This window comes from Stenella coeruleoalba, assembly GCF_951394435.1.
Source record: "Stenella coeruleoalba genome assembly, chromosome: 5".
Taxonomy (NCBI): domain Eukaryota; kingdom Metazoa; phylum Chordata; class Mammalia; order Artiodactyla; family Delphinidae; genus Stenella; species Stenella coeruleoalba.
Genome location: NC_137150.1, coordinates 2,683,318 through 2,699,902, shown reverse-complemented (window position 1 = coordinate 2,699,902; position 16,585 = coordinate 2,683,318).

Sequence of the window (16,585 nt, the reverse complement as noted above, 5' to 3'; positions counted from 1 at the left end):
TTTTGCAAAGAATTGTTTCCTCTCCCTTCTTCACTGAGCCTCCCCCTGGAGACGCTGAGAGGAGAGAGAGGCTGGTGGAAAAACTGGAGAAGGGAGGTGATTAAATCACCTTAAATCTGTTTTACGATCTCTGTTTTCAATAGCTTTCTGTTTCCAACAATGCTTGACTCTGTGAGAGACACTAGCCCCTTTTCGGAGCCAGCAGAGAAACAGAATGCAACTTCTAACAAACTGGCTGGCATGCTAAGGTAGCAATTGTATTTAAATTTCAGTATCAGTAACGCTAGCTGGAACCACCTAAAGCAAAAGGAAGGAAGGGGTATCAGGGCACATTTTTACTCCTTCACCTGCCTTAGGGTCTAGAAATGGAAAGTTTCATGTGACAAGAGTTTATTTTGCAACTTGAAATTTTCCTCTTTGGAAAATTAAGGCAGCCTAACAGAGCATTATATTTGGGCCAATACAGCAGTAAATTTATGAAGTGAAAAAGTGGAGGTTTTCACGGTGTTATAAGCTCACCCACACTGAACATAAATGTATTACTTAGAATACTACAGATTTCAGTTTCATTATAGAGCAAGTGTGCTATGAACACGTTAACTTTAGATTTTAGACTTTTTGAAATTAAATAGCAGCTCATAGCATCCATGTAATTTGTTTCTTTTTTATAGCAATGCTTTGTCCTGAAAATAATGACAAAAAATCATGGTCTGAAAATCAGCTTCAGGTTTGTACACACCGGGATGCAGAAAGTCAGAAAACATTGACTTTTAATTAAGCCAACATTTTGAAATTTAAAATTTAGAAATCCTTTTCAACAAAGTCGATGTTTTGGATTTTTATTTTTAATATATAATGGTGCATATGTATTCATAAACTATGAAATTAGATTGGTAGAGATGTAGAAATGGGACCCAAAATGCTCTTGAATGTGATTTTCTGAACTTCCCCTTGGAGGTCTATTTATCCTGAACTGGCAAGGCTGCTGCATTTCAATTCAGGGCTTCTTTTTCATGCCGAGGTACAGACTTGCCGAGCTGAGCCGAATCTGTCTATCCAATTACTGGGTAAGAGAGCAGACTGGAGCTTTAGGAAAAACCTGTAATCTGTAAAACACTGTAGTAGCAGTGACAGCCTAATGAAAGGGACAGGCCAATAGAGAGTATATGTTACTTGAGCGATCCACAGAGGCACAGTTCTTGCTGCAAAGAACCAGCTTCAAATCTAACACCAAAGAGCAATGAAGTCTACAAAGACTTGAAAAAATATCATGTGATATGTCTGCAATAATTTTTAGGTAGCATGGTTTACAATGGAAACAAAGTCTTAGTGATATGCTGCCGGTCACTTAGCTAAGCACTAGTTTGAATGATTTTATTATAACCTGATTTAACTACTCTTGTTCTCAATATCTGGATCGACATCAGAAAGAAGATATTAATAAAAATGAGTATGGGTGAGGCATTTTTGAGCCAAATGTTAGCTTTGTAGTCACAAAATACAGAGTCAGCCAAGCAAAGATTTTTTTTTTAAAAGAAATTGAGATTACTTCCCATTTTGGTTTTTAAAAACAGTTGCATTTTCTATGGAAAGAAAGTGGTTTAATATATATTGGATTGCAGTGGGAAAGTGAATTCTTTCTTCTCATGCATGAAAGTCCAGGCAAGAATAAAATCAGGGCAGGGTATACTTAAGAAGATATTTTAATTCATGTTATCAGTATATCTTATAAGAAACCTAAAACCTCTGTAAGCAAGGTTTTGCTGGGCCCAGCACTTTCAGTGGTAATGAAGTTTCACGGTCATTATCATGACCATCTGGTAATCAATACCTGGGATATCTACTCCAGTAGAAATAAAAACCTTGGTAAAATGTTTCCATTTATAGTTTTTTTTTTTCTGTAGGGCTGGCAGCAGCCATATAACTTTTAATAGATAATGGCTTAACTCGATTTTTTATTTGTTCTAATTTCTTAAAAAAAAACAGCAAGAAATTCCATGTGAATTTAGCCTCATTCCATAGCAGCAAGGCAGATGAGTTAGTTCTTAATTCTTATATTCATTGTGAAATGGAGCAGGGCCCTATGGTCTGTGTCCCTCATGTCCTCAGCCTGCCTTTTGTCTGCAGAAACACTTTAACCAAAGAATAAGTTTAACCAGAGAAGTGAGAAAACGCAGAAACAAAGGAAAACAGACAAAGGAGATCAAATAATAATAGTTTAGTCTCTAAGCAAAGTCAAGGACCTTTACTTTCTCCTCAAGGGCTAGAGATAATATTCTGAGCCCTCTCCTGTGAGCTGTCTTGTAGATACTGAAACCCCCATCAGGTGGAAGACGTTAACGACGATGACCAGGCTGTAGCCATGACATAAACTGCCACAATTCCGAGAACTGGCCTCAGAGAAATGGGAACAAACCCAATGGAACTAAAGACTAACTGTACTTAAAACAGTCAAGAGCTGGGACTTCCCTGGTGGTCAGTGGTTAAGACTCCACGCTTCCACTATAAGGGGCACGGGTTCGATCTCTGGTTGGGGAACTAAGATCCCGCATGCTGTACATAAAACAATCAAGATGACGCTGGTCAGACCACTGCATGACCAATTGCAAGATGCCTGTCAGAGCTGCCTGTGCTGTTTCTGCACGTAGTCCACTCCCTCCACCTTTAAAAGCTCTTGCCCCCTGATTGTCAGTGGGGTGAGTTGGCCTTTGGACAGGAGTCTGCCCTCCTCCCCTGGTTACTGGCCTCCAAAATAAAGCAAACTTTCCTTTCCCCCAACCTTGCCTCTTTATTGGCTTTTGAGTGGCGAGCAGCCAGACCCTCACTTTCCGTTATAATTCCACCAATGTTTATTGAGGGCTTTCTATTTGCCAGGCCATGGGGAAACAGTGATGCGGAAACATGGGCTTTGTCCTCAAGCTTACAGTCCAAGCGGAGTACTTAATTATTCACTCAATAAACATTTTTTAAGTGGCCGCTGTGTGCCATACCCCTGTCTTCGTGAGGTTTACATACTACTGGGGGAAGACAAACAATGAACATAATATTTGAAGACATTCTTTATATTTAAAGTGTGTTTCTAGTACACAGCGTATAGTAGGATCTTGGTTTTTTATCTCGTCTGACAATCTCTACCTTTTGGAGTGTTTAGTCCAATTACACTTTCCATTAGTGCACATTTCCTGCAAATCAGGACATCCTCTTACACATTTACAATACCACCATCAAGATCAGGAACTTAACACTGATTTATTACTGCCTCCAAATCTTCAGATCTCAGGCAAGTTTTGCTAGTGGTCCTAATAATATCCTTTATATAGAGCAAAAGGTCCACTTCAGTATCACCTGTTGTATTTAGTTTTTATGTCTTTCCTTGATTTCCATAACCTTGACACTTTTGAAGATGAAAGGTCATTAGTTTTAGTTTATAGAATTGCCCTTTGATTTTTTTTCCTTATGTTTTCTCAGGTGGTTCAGAGAATGCATCTTTGGCAAGAATACCACAGAGGTGATGCTGTGTTCTTATTGTATTATATCAGGTGGCACCCAATTTCATTTTGTCCCTTACTAATGATGTTCACATTGGTTGCCTTATTACAAGGGTGTCTGCCACACTACTGTGAAGTTACTTTCTCTCCTTCATGATTCATAAGCACATTATGAGGATATATTTTGCACTAAGCAGATGTCCAGCTCCTCATAAATTTTGAATTCATTCATTCTTTTCTTTATATCAGTATAGACTCGTGGCTTCGCATTTTAATTAATGGGTTATAATGAATGATTGTCATGATTCATTTTGCTGCTCAGAATTATTTTTCTGGTTTTCTAGTTGGCTTCTGTGTCCTTTCGACATGTCGCCATCTTTCTTTGACCAGGTCCTTGTTTTTGGTACAACAGAAGTTCCACGTTCATCAATTATTTCTTCTACCCAATGCTGGAAGTAGTCCTTTGTCTCTTTTCTTGTACTGGATGCTGTCTTTCACTCAGCCTCCAAATTCACATCACAGACTCTGCTCCTCTGGGGCCTCCTCTCTCCCCCTCTCATAGTTACTCAGTCTCCAGTGCTCTTCATTCCTTCCTGTAGATCTGAGTTTCTGCACGCTATCCCTTTCCTACAGCCTGAAAATCTTAACATTTCTTGTAGAACAAATCTGATGGTGGTAAATTCTCTCAGCATCTGTTCATCTTGAAGTATTTTTAGTCTGCTTTCATTTTGGAGGGATATTTTTACTAGATAGATAATTCACGGGTGACAGCATTTTCCTTTCAGCACTTTATCGATGTTATAGAATTGTCTTCTGCCTTCCATTGTTTCTGGTGAGAAGTCACTGGTAATTCTTACCATCATTCCCGGTTTGAAATGGGTCTTTTTTCCCCACTTTGGGCTTCTTTTAGATTTTTCTTTTTGCATTGGTTTGTACATTGGAGGAGAATGTGCCTAGATATAGTCTTTCTTCTTCTCTGTTTTTTCTTATTTTTAAAAATATTGCTTAGCATTAATTGAGATTTTTGGATTGGTGGTTTTGTATTTTTTTTTCTCAGCCATTAGGTTTTCCAAAAAAATTTTTTTGTCCCCATTCCTCCCTTCCTGTGCAAACCTATTTGCAGGTACACTAGCCTGCCTGCTATTTTCCTGGGAGTCACTGGCTTGTCCGAATTCCCATGACTCTCAGCCCTGGGCCACTCGAGAATCTGTGTTCAGCTCATCGTTCTGGCATTTGTTTCTTAAGCTTTGTGGAGTCTTGTCCTCATGTACACAGCCTGGTATTCCGTTAAGGACTAATGGGAATGTCTGAAAATTTCTGGAACTCCTTCTCTGCACAGTTCCCTCTTCTCCAGTACCCTGTCCTGCAAACCCAAGTCCCCTCAGCAGCCCTGAAGTCTAATCTCTCTCCTCGGGTCAGCAAGACCCCCAGGCTCTAATGGGGCTGCACCCCACTGCACTGCAGTCTGGACAGTGACTCCAAGCGGAAAGCCAGGGATGTGGTGGAGCTCGCTTTGGAATTCTCCTTATCTCAGGGACTACTTACACTGAGTAAATTCAATGGTATGTTAGAAGGTAATAAAAGTTACGAAAAAAACAATAGAACAAAGTAAGGAGGATGGATAATGCTGGGTGAAGGAGGTACAGTCTTGAATTACAGACCGGGAAACAGGCATCACAGTTCAGCATGATGAGTATAAGCAGAGAGTACCTTGGGCATCTGAGGAAGAAAGGACACCTAAATGATCTAGGGGTGTCTGGGAAGACGGCACAGAGGAAGTCATACCTAGTTGAAGACCTGAGGCATTAGTGGGAGGTAACTGGTCGATGGGATAGAATGTGAGAGTGCTGATGTGTGTTCCAAGATATTGGAAACAGAGTATTTTAAAGACTCAGGGAGAGGCTGAGAGCACACACTGAGTATGGCAGAATATAAGTCATTTTTTATGGCTGGAGTTATACTGTGTGATAAAGCAGAGACCAAATCATAGAGGGCCTTGCAAGCCATATTGAGAAGTCTGTGCTTTGTCCTATGGCTTTGGAAAGGTGTTAAAGGATTTTAAGCAATCGTGAAAGTTGATCGTAACCTCTGAATCTCCACATCCCTGCCTATAGAATGAGCATGTTGGAAATAATGGCAACGATTTTCTCTTTCCTAAATGATCTACTTTTTTTTTTTTTTTTTTTTCGGTACGCGGGCCTCTCACTGTTGTGGCCTCTCCCGTTGTGGAGCACAGGCTCTGGACGCGCAGGCTCAGCGGCCATGGCTCACGGGCCCAGCCGCTCCGCGGCATGTGGGATCTTCCCGGACCGGGGCACGAACCCGTGTCCCCTGCATTGGCAGGCGGACTCTCAACCACTGCGCCACCAGAGAAGCCCAGTGATCTACTTTTTAATGTGAGGATTCAAGTCTGTATCTATGTCAAAAGCCAACATCAAACGCCTAATATAAGAGGTCCTTGAAAAGATAACGCTTTTCAAACAACTTTGTGGACCGCATATTTTCTGAGAGGTAAAGTGATCTCAACACAATAAAAGGAATTGATGGTGAAACTCTAAAAACAGAACACAAAACCTTTGATTTCTCAATTATGACCATTAAAAGATGTAAAAGATTGACTCATAAAGAAGGTAGTCAATTGCATTATATTTGTCAGTACATTAAAAAATCTAGACAGTGAATAAAATGTTGATAGTAAAGGGTTAGTAGAATCATAAAACAGAGGAGAAGAACAAAATGAAAAGAAGGGCGGCAAACAAGAAATCAGTCTCTTTATCTCCATGCCAGATGGGCCACAGAGAAAAAGAAGGTTGCTTTTTTATTTTTTTTTGATATTATTCTGGATTCAACTCAATTCAACATTTCTTTGGTTTAATGCTAGGTACTAATGAAAAAAAGATGGCTTTGGCTGTTTTCACACCAAGGCGTTTGTAAACTTTTGAGGAAGCAGATGTTTTTAATTATTTGTTACAAACAGCAGAAGAAAATGAGAGCAGATAAAATGAATGAATTCCACCTCGATTTGGGAGAAAAAAATTGTGAACATTGAACTCTATTTAAAAGCATGCAAAGGGCTTCCCTGGTGGCACAGTGGTTGAGAGTCTGCCTGCTGATGCAGGGGACACGGGTTCGTGCCCCGGTCTGGGAGGGTCCCACATGCCGTGGAGCGGCTGGGCCCGTGAGCCATGGCCGCTGAGCCTGCGCGTCCAGAGCCTGTGCTCCACAACGGGAGAGGCCACAACAGTGAGAGGCCCGCATACCGCAAAAAAAAAAAAAAAAAAAAAAAGCATGCAAAGTAAATGTTATAGGAGAGGTACAAAGAAACTCCCATGGGGAATATAGGGTTAATGAATTGAGGAGACAGGGAATTTTCACAGATGAGAAAGTGTTTGGAATATAATAACACGTTGAGCAGGTGTTCTATAGTTGGACAAGGTAGGAAGGTTGTTCCAGGAAAGGTAAGGAAGAATGGATGCGGGGAATGTTTAGGAAACATCAGCATTCTTGAGTGGTTGGTGCTCAGGGCAACAAGGTGAGACAGGTTTAGGGATGGCCAGAGATACTGTTGCTGCCCTGCCCAGATCCCCGCTAGCAGGCCATCCCTCTCCCAGCTCTAATGGGGTCACGGCTTTTCCCTTTTTCAGAGAACCACCCTCAGGGGAATGGAAAGCACCTCAACAGAGAGCTAACCTACTCCCCCTGCCCCATCTTCAGCCCATGTGACTGATTGGCATGGGGGTACAAAAGAGCAACCCTCTTTGCCGCAAGGTGGGACTAACTGAATTTCCTGCTCTGGAGCAGTCTAGGCTGACGCTAGACTCCAGCTGAGACCACATCCTTCCTTGGTTCCTTTCCTTCCCCATCCTACTTTCCTTGATTCCTTTTTCCTGAGAGCACCAGCTCCCCCAGTAACACACATACACCTGAATCCCTGTCTCAGCCTCTGCTTATAGGCAGTCGGAGCGAAGATGGGTTGAGTTGGAAAGCAGATGGAACCAGCCTAGAGAGGGTCTTGAATGCTATGCTGAATTTAGGTTTTGTTGGCTAGATAGTAGGGAACTGACCACTGAAGGTTTTTGAGTAGCCGTTTTGATAGCAGTTTAATGAGGTGAAAACACTGCAGAAGCAGAACTTTTACGACGTAATATATGATGGGATGTGAGAGAGGGGGTAGAAAGAGAGAAGAAGGAGGGTGTTGAGATGTCTAGTGACAGTTGTTGAATGTGAGGTGCCAGGGGAAAACCAGTATGAAGAGGTCCAGCAAGCAGTTGGATATTCAATCTGCAGCTTGTGCACAGATTGGAATATATATTCAGGAAACACTGCTCATTAAACCAATAAATATTTATTTAGCGCCTCTGTGTTTTACCGACACAAAGGCAAATCAGACATTATCTGTGGAGGACACAGAGATATTACAAATAGTTCAATAGACACGGTTAATTGTTGGAATATACTGAATACAAGGTGGAGGTAGGATGGTGTATTTAAAACTAATAGACAATTCACTAAAGAGGCATCAGCTAAACATCCAAAATCATTGGCTTCCTTCTATACTTGGGATAAATATTCAGAAAATGAAATGACAGCCCATTCACATCGACCACAAAAAGTACCAAATATCTAAGAATACATTTAAGGTACAAGACCTTTCTGGGAGAAAAAAAAATACAACTTTAAAACATTACAGGGAGATGTGAAAGAAGATCTGAATAAATGTATAGGCAAACCATGCTGCTAGTTAGGAAGACCATATTGGAACAATGTCAGTCTTCTCAATTAATCTCTTAAATCCAATGACGTCCTAATGCAGCACCAGTGGAATTTTGGGAGAACTTGTCAAACTGATTCAAATATTTATCTGCAAAGAACGAACAAGCAACAACAACAAAAACTGGTAACAAACCTATGCGAAAATAGACAAGAATATTTTGAAAATAAGAATGAGTGTGGCACTTATCCTCTGGGACATTATAGAAAACAAGAAGTTACTATAATTTAATGTTTATAATGCTGGCATGAAAACAGACAAATAATTTCATGCAACAGAATAGAGTTCTACACAGATCTAAGAATGTATAGCAATTGAATATATCAAAAGTTTGCCTGGGCTTCCCTGGTGGCGCAGTGGTTGAGAGTCCGCCTGCCGATGCAGGCGACACGGGTTCGTGCCCCGGTCCGGGAAGATCCCACATGCCGCGGAGCGGCTGGGCCCGTGAGCCATGGCCGCTGGGCCTGCGCGTCTGGAGCCTGTGCTCCGCAACGGGAGAGGCCACAGCAGTGAGAGGCCCACATACCGCAAAAAAAAAGTTTGCCTGAAGCGAAGAAAGGACAGATCGTTCAGTAAATTGTGTTAGAATATATGGCTTTTTGCAATGAAAATAAACCTAGACCCCTCACATCACAAGACACATAAATATATTGCATGTGTAGTACATATCTGCTGTAATATTATATTATTAACGTGGATAGGAAAAGATACCTTTTTAAACAAGTATGAAATCTAGAATCCATGAGGAAAAAGATTACAGATTTGATAGAATTTACAATTCTGTACTGTTATAAGCTGGTACAGAAATACACACAAAGAAATCTAGCAGACCAATAGTATTGTTAATAATCACAGAGCTCCCACACAGCAATAAAAATGTACAATATAAAGTGGGCAAATTATAAGAACAGGTCAAAAATCTAAATGGCCAATAATACATGGAAAGAAGCTCAACTGCACTCATAATTACAGAACTGAAAGTTAAAACAAAGATACCATGCTTTTCTCTACTAAAATGACACTTTGTCAAATATATCTTCAGAATTAGCACTTTGTTGAATGTATTATAAACACACATACTTTGACTCATTTGTCATTTAACTTTGTTTATTGTATTTTTGCCTGAAAAAATGATAGCGTATTTTTTTACCAAATAGAACAAACTGCCTATGTGGCTTCTTGGTGTTCACCTGTTTTCTTCTAAGTATTTTAAAGTCTTATTTTTAAAGAAAAATACTGAAAGTTTTTATTGTTCTAGAATTAATTTTGTTGTGAAGAATTGAACAGTGATCCAGTTAAGTTTCCCAACTATTAGTCTATTTTCAAATACCCTTTATTAAATAATTCATCTTTACTCCATTAGCTAAAAATTCTGTCTTTATCGTAGACAAAATCACCTTATGCATTTGGATCTATTTCTGGATTCTGTTTCATTGCTGTGTCTCTTCACTCCTCCACCAGTATAATGTTATTTTAAATATTATGATTTTAAAGATTTAAAAATGCTGACAGTGCTTGTCTTTTCCCATTACTCCTTTTTTTTTTTAAATTACAATGTTGTGCTCATTTCTGGTGTAAAGTGATTAAGTTGTGTGTGTGTGTTTGTATGTGTATATATACATGTATATGTATATATATTCTTTCATCATTCCTCCTATCTTTTCAGGTTTCTCTTAGCTTTTCTCACATATTCATTTTTTCCAGATGAACTTCAGAGTAATCCAGGATTTTTACTTTTAAATTAAAAAAAAATTCTTTTTTCCAGCTTTTTAAAGGTATATTGATAAATAAAATTGCATATATTTAAAGTGTACAATATGATGATATTATGCAAATATACATTGTGAAATATTTCCCACAATCATGTTAAGTAATACATCTATCAACTCACATAATTACCTTTTTATTTATTTTTGGGTGTGGTGAGAATACTTAAAGTCTACTCTCTTAGCAAATTTCACGTTTGCCATTACTATGATTATAGTATCATTAACTCTAGTCCCCGTGTTGTACGTTAGATGTTAGATCCTCAGAACGTATTCCTTTTACAGCTGAAAGTTTGCACTCTGACCCATATCTCCCCATTTCCCTCTCTCCTATCTCCAAGTAACCACCATTCTACTCTCTATCTCTATGAGTTAGGCTTTTTTCCCCCTGTGTATAAGTGGGATCACAGAGTATTTGTCTTTCTCTTTCTGCCTTATTTCACTTAGCATGATGCCCTCCAGGTTCATCCATGTTGTCACAAATGCAGGATCTTCTTTTTTGTAAGGCAGACTAATATGCCATTGTATGTGTATTTACACTTTCTTTATCCGTTCATCCATCAACAGACGCTTAAGTTGTTTCATTATCTTGGCTATTGTGAATAATGCTGCAATGAACAGGGGAGTGCAGCTATCTATTCAAAGTACTGATTTTGTTTCCTTCAGATATATACCTGGACGTGGGATTGCTGGATCATATGGTAGCTCTTTCTTTTTAAATTGTTTGAGGAATCTCTATACTGTTTTCCAAAGTGTATGTGCCAATTTTCATTTCCATTAGCAGTGTACAAGTGTTCCCTTCTTTCTGCATCCTTACCAACATTTGTTATCTCTAGATTTTTTGATAATAGCTATCCTAACAGGTGTGAGGTGATATCATTGTGGTTTTGCTTTGTATTTCCCTGATGATTAGTGATGTTGAGCACCTTTGTATATACCTGTTGACCATTTGCATGTCTTTGGAAAAACGTCTATTCACGTCCTTTGCCCATTTTTTAATCAAATGACAATTGACCCTTGAAACAATGAGAGGGTTAGGGACTCAGACCCACATACAGTTGAAAGTTCGTGTCTAGCTTTACAGTCAGCCGTCCATATCTGCAGCTCTGTATCCTCGGATTCAACCAACCATAGATCATGTAATACTGTAGTAGTGTTTAATGAAAAAAAATCTGAATATAAGTGGACCCGTGCGGTTCAAACCCATGTTGTTCAAGGGTCAACTGTATTTTTTTTTTTTTTGCTATTTAGTTGCATGATATATATGTATTTTAGATATTAACCACCTATCAAAATACTAGTTTGCACACCCAATATTTTTAAAGCCCTGCTCCTTCCAATTCTAAACTTTTTAGTCGTTTTCATTGGGATCCCATCAAATTTAGAAATTCAACTATTAATATTCCTTTACATTTTCTAACCAATATCAAGATATACTTTTCTATTTATTCATCACCTTTATAAATCTCAGCAGAATATTAAAGTTTTCTTCTCTTTTTTCGGGTGTGTATACATTCTGCCTTACTCATTTGAAGTTCATCCCTAGAGTTTTGCTCTTTTAGACAGTACTGTTAAATCCATTATATTGTCTTTTGTATAATTGTTCTGTAACTACTTTACTAGCTTCCTACCAAGCTTTTATCAGACATAGGTTTTTGCTTTTTATATTTTTTAACATGTGACTTGTTCAACCTTCCAAGATCAGATAAATTCAGTCTATTTAAACGGCTCCAAAATAAAAAGAAGAAACACTTTCAAATTCTATTTGCAAAGCCAACAAGCACTATTTAATAGATAGCTCCTCCAAAGGAAACCACAGATAGTCTTGTTTGTGAAAATTATGCAAAAATACTGAATAAAATCTTATGTTTCTATTGTTTTCCTTCAGCTGATAACCTTCAATTTTTCATGTATACTGACAAATCTTCTGCAAATAGCTCTGTTTACTTTATTTCTTGTATTTATACCTTATATTTCTCTCGTCTAAATGCATTGTTACTTTGCAAACAAGAGTAAACTGAAATTTCTTTTCTTGTTTCCGTTATCAAGGGAAAATTTTCTCATTTTTACCTATAAAGCGTGATGCTGAAATGAAATTACTATCATGTCAAGAAAGTATCATTTGCTCCTATTTTTCTCAAAGTTCTTTTAAGGTAGGACTGCAATTTGGATTTTATCAAAGGTCTAATTTGGCATTATTTGAAACAGTGATTAAAATTTATCCTTGTCCTATTAACATGTCATTATTTATTTATTTATTTATTTATTTTTGCGGTACGCGGGCCTCTCACCGTTGTGGCCTCTCCCGTTGCGGAGCACAGGCTCCGGACGCACAGGCTCAGCGGCCATGGCTCACGGGCCCAGCTGCTCCGCGGCATGTGGGATCTTCCCAGACCAGGGCACAAACCCGCGTCCCCTGCATCGGCAGGTGGTCTCTCAACCACTGCGCCACCAGGGAAGCCCTAACATGTCATTTTAATTCAATAAAATTCTTACTATTAAATCATTCTTCAGTCTTCTTTTACCATTTTAATTTTTCTACTATATCTGCTCATATTTTATTTATTATTTTTGCATAATTTCCACAATGAGATTGATCTTTTTCTTTTTTTGGGGGGGGTGAGATATCCATATCAGGTTTCTTTTCAGTATTTTGCTGGCTTCAAGAAAAGTATTTGAAAGTGTCAGCTTAAAAAATACACAATGTGAGATTTGCGGGTTAAGTTTTATTTGGGGCAAAATGAGGACTGCACCCCGGGAGATAACATTTCAGATAATTTTGAGAAACTGCTCCAAAGAGGCAGGGGAAGGTCAGTATACATGTGATTTCGGGGAAGGGGGAGTCCATGCAATCAAGCACATATTTTTTTACGGAAGGTTTCTGCTACTCTCGTGCGGGCTACTGCTCCTCACGAGGACCAGACATCATCGTGAAGGATTTTAGTGTTTTTCTAGATATGAGGAGATACAAGAATTGGGCTCATAAAATCGGCTCCTGAAAATATCTAACTATCTGAAGACCTGTTCTGCCAGTTTTTCCCAGAGCACAGAGGGCCTCATTTCTGCTCTCCACCCTGAACTCCTTTCAGGGGGTGTTGAAAATCAGCAGCAGCGCTTGATTTAATCCTTGTAGAGGTGGATGGCAAGTGCCAATTTGTAGCTGACAAAAGGTTTCTTCTTCACGTTTTGGAGCAATTCAAATAGACAAGATTTATCTAATTTTTGAAGGGTGAAAAAATTTCCCCCTCCCCAACTCCTTTTTTAAAAAATGTGTACCTGAAAAAATTCTGGCAGAAAGCACGCTAAAGGCTTATCATCGATTTTTCTCCTCTTTTTGGTTATCTAAATTTGGGGACATTTTGAAACACATTTTGTATTAAATATAAGAGAAATAAAGGAAGGAGAGAAAGGCAGGGGAAAGATACCCTCTATAGGATGAATGGTAGTTAATAAAATTGTCAGCAGGAACGGATAACCAACAAGGACCTACTGTATCGCCCAGGAAACTCTGCTCAATATTATTTAACAATCTAAACCGGAAAAGAATTGGAAAAAGAATAGATACATGTATATCACTCTGCTGTACGCCTGAAAACTAACACAACATGGTGAATCAACTATACTCCAGTATAAAATAAAAAGTTAAAAAATGTATATAGAAAAAATGTCAGCGGGAAGACGATTTAGGCAGCTTTGTGAAAGTCCAGGAAAGAAAAAATAAGGCTATATATTAAAGCAGTGACCAAAAAGGAGAAGATAAAGAGAGCGGGTAATTAAAGCCTTGGGGCTGGATGAAATAGCAGAGGTAATAACTGCAGAGATGAGGGGGAAAGTCGAGCTGAAGTCAGAACCTTAAGACATTGCCAAGCACGTAAAAGGCACTTGACAGTTACGTGTGGCACGTATGAGGAAATAAACCCAAGAAACGAGCACCTAGAAACCCAGGTCTCAGCAGAGCACACAGGGGAAATCCTCAGAGAAACCTGAAGAAAAGGGAGAGGACATCCTGGCCTGAGCCAAGAGAGAGGGGAGCTTCCAGGAAGAGGGGACAGTCATTAGGGTCACGTGGTGCACGGCGGTCTTTCAGCATCCGAGGATCCTGGTATCTTTTGAGAGAGCAGTTTGAAGAGAATGGTGGAAAACCAAATAAATGGAAAAGGGGAAAGGTTTTCAAAAGAAATTAAGTGAAGGGAACCAGAGACTTACATGGTAACTTAAGTGGTGTCGGGGTGGAGAAACAGTTTTCCACAAAAGGACAGGGGAAGGTAGGACCTCACGTTCCTGACCAAGTAGACAAGCTTCTTGTTGCTTTGGATTTTTTTGGCCACCGTAATTGCTGATAAGAAAGTAAAATTTATTTCACTATTACACTGGATCCAGCTGAATTAGTGAGCTGACCAGAATAACTCAAGAATACATTTTCTTTTCCTGGTCTAAGAAAAGGGCTCCATATAGGTCTGAAATATCAGGGGAACCGTTGCTTCTGAGTTTTATAGAATTCTGATTGTAAGCCATCTATTTACTGGTGAACTCTTGATTTTTGTTTTTCTGTTTCTTCTGAGCAATGCAACCGTGGAAAGTTGACATGAACTCCTCCAAAACAAATAGAATACTGCATACCTTGAAGTTGAGAGTTTACTTTTCTTATTGAGAAGGGAAAATAAAGAGACTGGCTGTTTCATTTTTGGAGAGCCCGATTCCCCAGCAACTGTGCAAAGCTTCATTTTGCCAATTCCCTGCAGAGTGGCAGGTCTTATCTTGGCCTCTCATTCTGAAAGTGCCCTGTCTTTGGAAATGTCATGGGTGGCCCTTGGGGAAGTGCAGCCATGGTCGCTGACCTTGCATTTTAAAATGTCTTCCAGTGAAAGTGATTCCATTATTTTGAACTAGAAAATATTACAAGTATCATATATGTTTCACATGTGGGTCTGCCTGGAAATAAGATAGGTAGTACAAGCATATGCACAGTGATTATACAGGGCTACAGGGTAACTTTATTTCTTTGGAAAAATGGCAACTTAAAGACATAGGATGTAATCATCTACAAAATACCGTCAGCATGATCCAGAAAACAGCTGCTGGTATTTGTGAAGTCCTGAAAGTACTCCCGTGCAGGCGTGTTCCTTCCCAGTGTTCCTTCCTTCCTGGAAGACAGTTTGGCAGAGTCTTATAATTCTCGAACATTCTATTGCCATAGCATCCGGCAATCACACTCCTCGGTATTTACCCAAAACAACTGAGAACTTATATCCACAAAAAAACCTGCACACAGGTTATGCTAGCAGCTTTATTCAGCATTGCTGAGTTGGAAGCGACCAAATATGCTTCAGGTGAATGGGTAAATAAACTGTGGCACATCCAGACGATGGAATGTTACTCAGTGCTGAAAAGAAACGCGCTATCAAGATGTGAAAAGACACAGAGGAAACTTAAAAATGCATATTCCTAAGTGAAAGAAGCCAATTTGAAAAGGTGGCATACTCTTTGATTCCAACTCTTTGATTCCAACTCTGGAAAAGACAAAACTAAGGGGATGGTAAAAAGATCAGTGGTTGCCAGGGATTGAAGGGCAGAGAAAGGGATGAATAGGCAGAGCACAGAGGATTGTTAGGGCAGAAAATAGGCCGTATGATACCGTAATGATGGATTCATGTCATTGTACACTTGTCCAAGCATAAGATGTACAGTAACAAAAGCGAACCATAGTGTAAACTATGAACTTTGGGTGATTATGATGTGTCTATGTAGGTTCATCTGTTATAACAAATGGCCCAACTGATGGGGGATGCTGGTACTGGGGGAGGCTGTGTATGGATGGAGACAAGAGGGTATATAGGAAATCTCTGCATCTGACCTTCAAATTTGCTGGGATGTTAAACTGCTTTATAAAATCTTAGCTTAAAAGCCCAATGAATTGTAATATTTTACCAGTGATCTGATCTTCTTCAGAGTAACTGTGGTGTCACTCTTCCTTTCCGCTCACACACTGTCCTGTGCTATTTCAAGACCCTTGAAAACATGTTCTGACGTGGTGATAGGAGATGAATTGGGGAGAAAGGAATGAGGGTTCCAGTGTCTACTCCTTTTTAAAGATGGCTGGCGGAAATGCATATGGCTGATCCCCTCTCTCATGGGACACTTGCAAAGCTGAGGCACTTGGACACTTTGCCTTTTCAGAGTCTCCACATTGAAGAGTCTACTGCCTCTTGTTACATCGTGCGTGTTCCCTTTTCTGACAAGAGTGCATGGGGGTTTCTTAAAGATCAATAAATTCTGTTGAATGTTGAATAAAGGTGAAGGGCGAAATACAAATGTTGGGTTTTTTTTTTTCCTGTTTATAAGCTTCTCTTCTCTTTGGGGATGTGGGATCCCCTCTATAGACTTTAAGGAATAGAAAAGTATTTATTTTATAATAAATCTCCGTCAAAGATAGGAATCTGTGGGAAAATTTCTCGTCTCTAGAAAGAAAGAGCATTGATTAGAGGACATGAAACTAAATTAATGATCGTCGTAAGACATTTTTTATTCCCTCAAATATATAGTGTTGAATTTTTATGCCT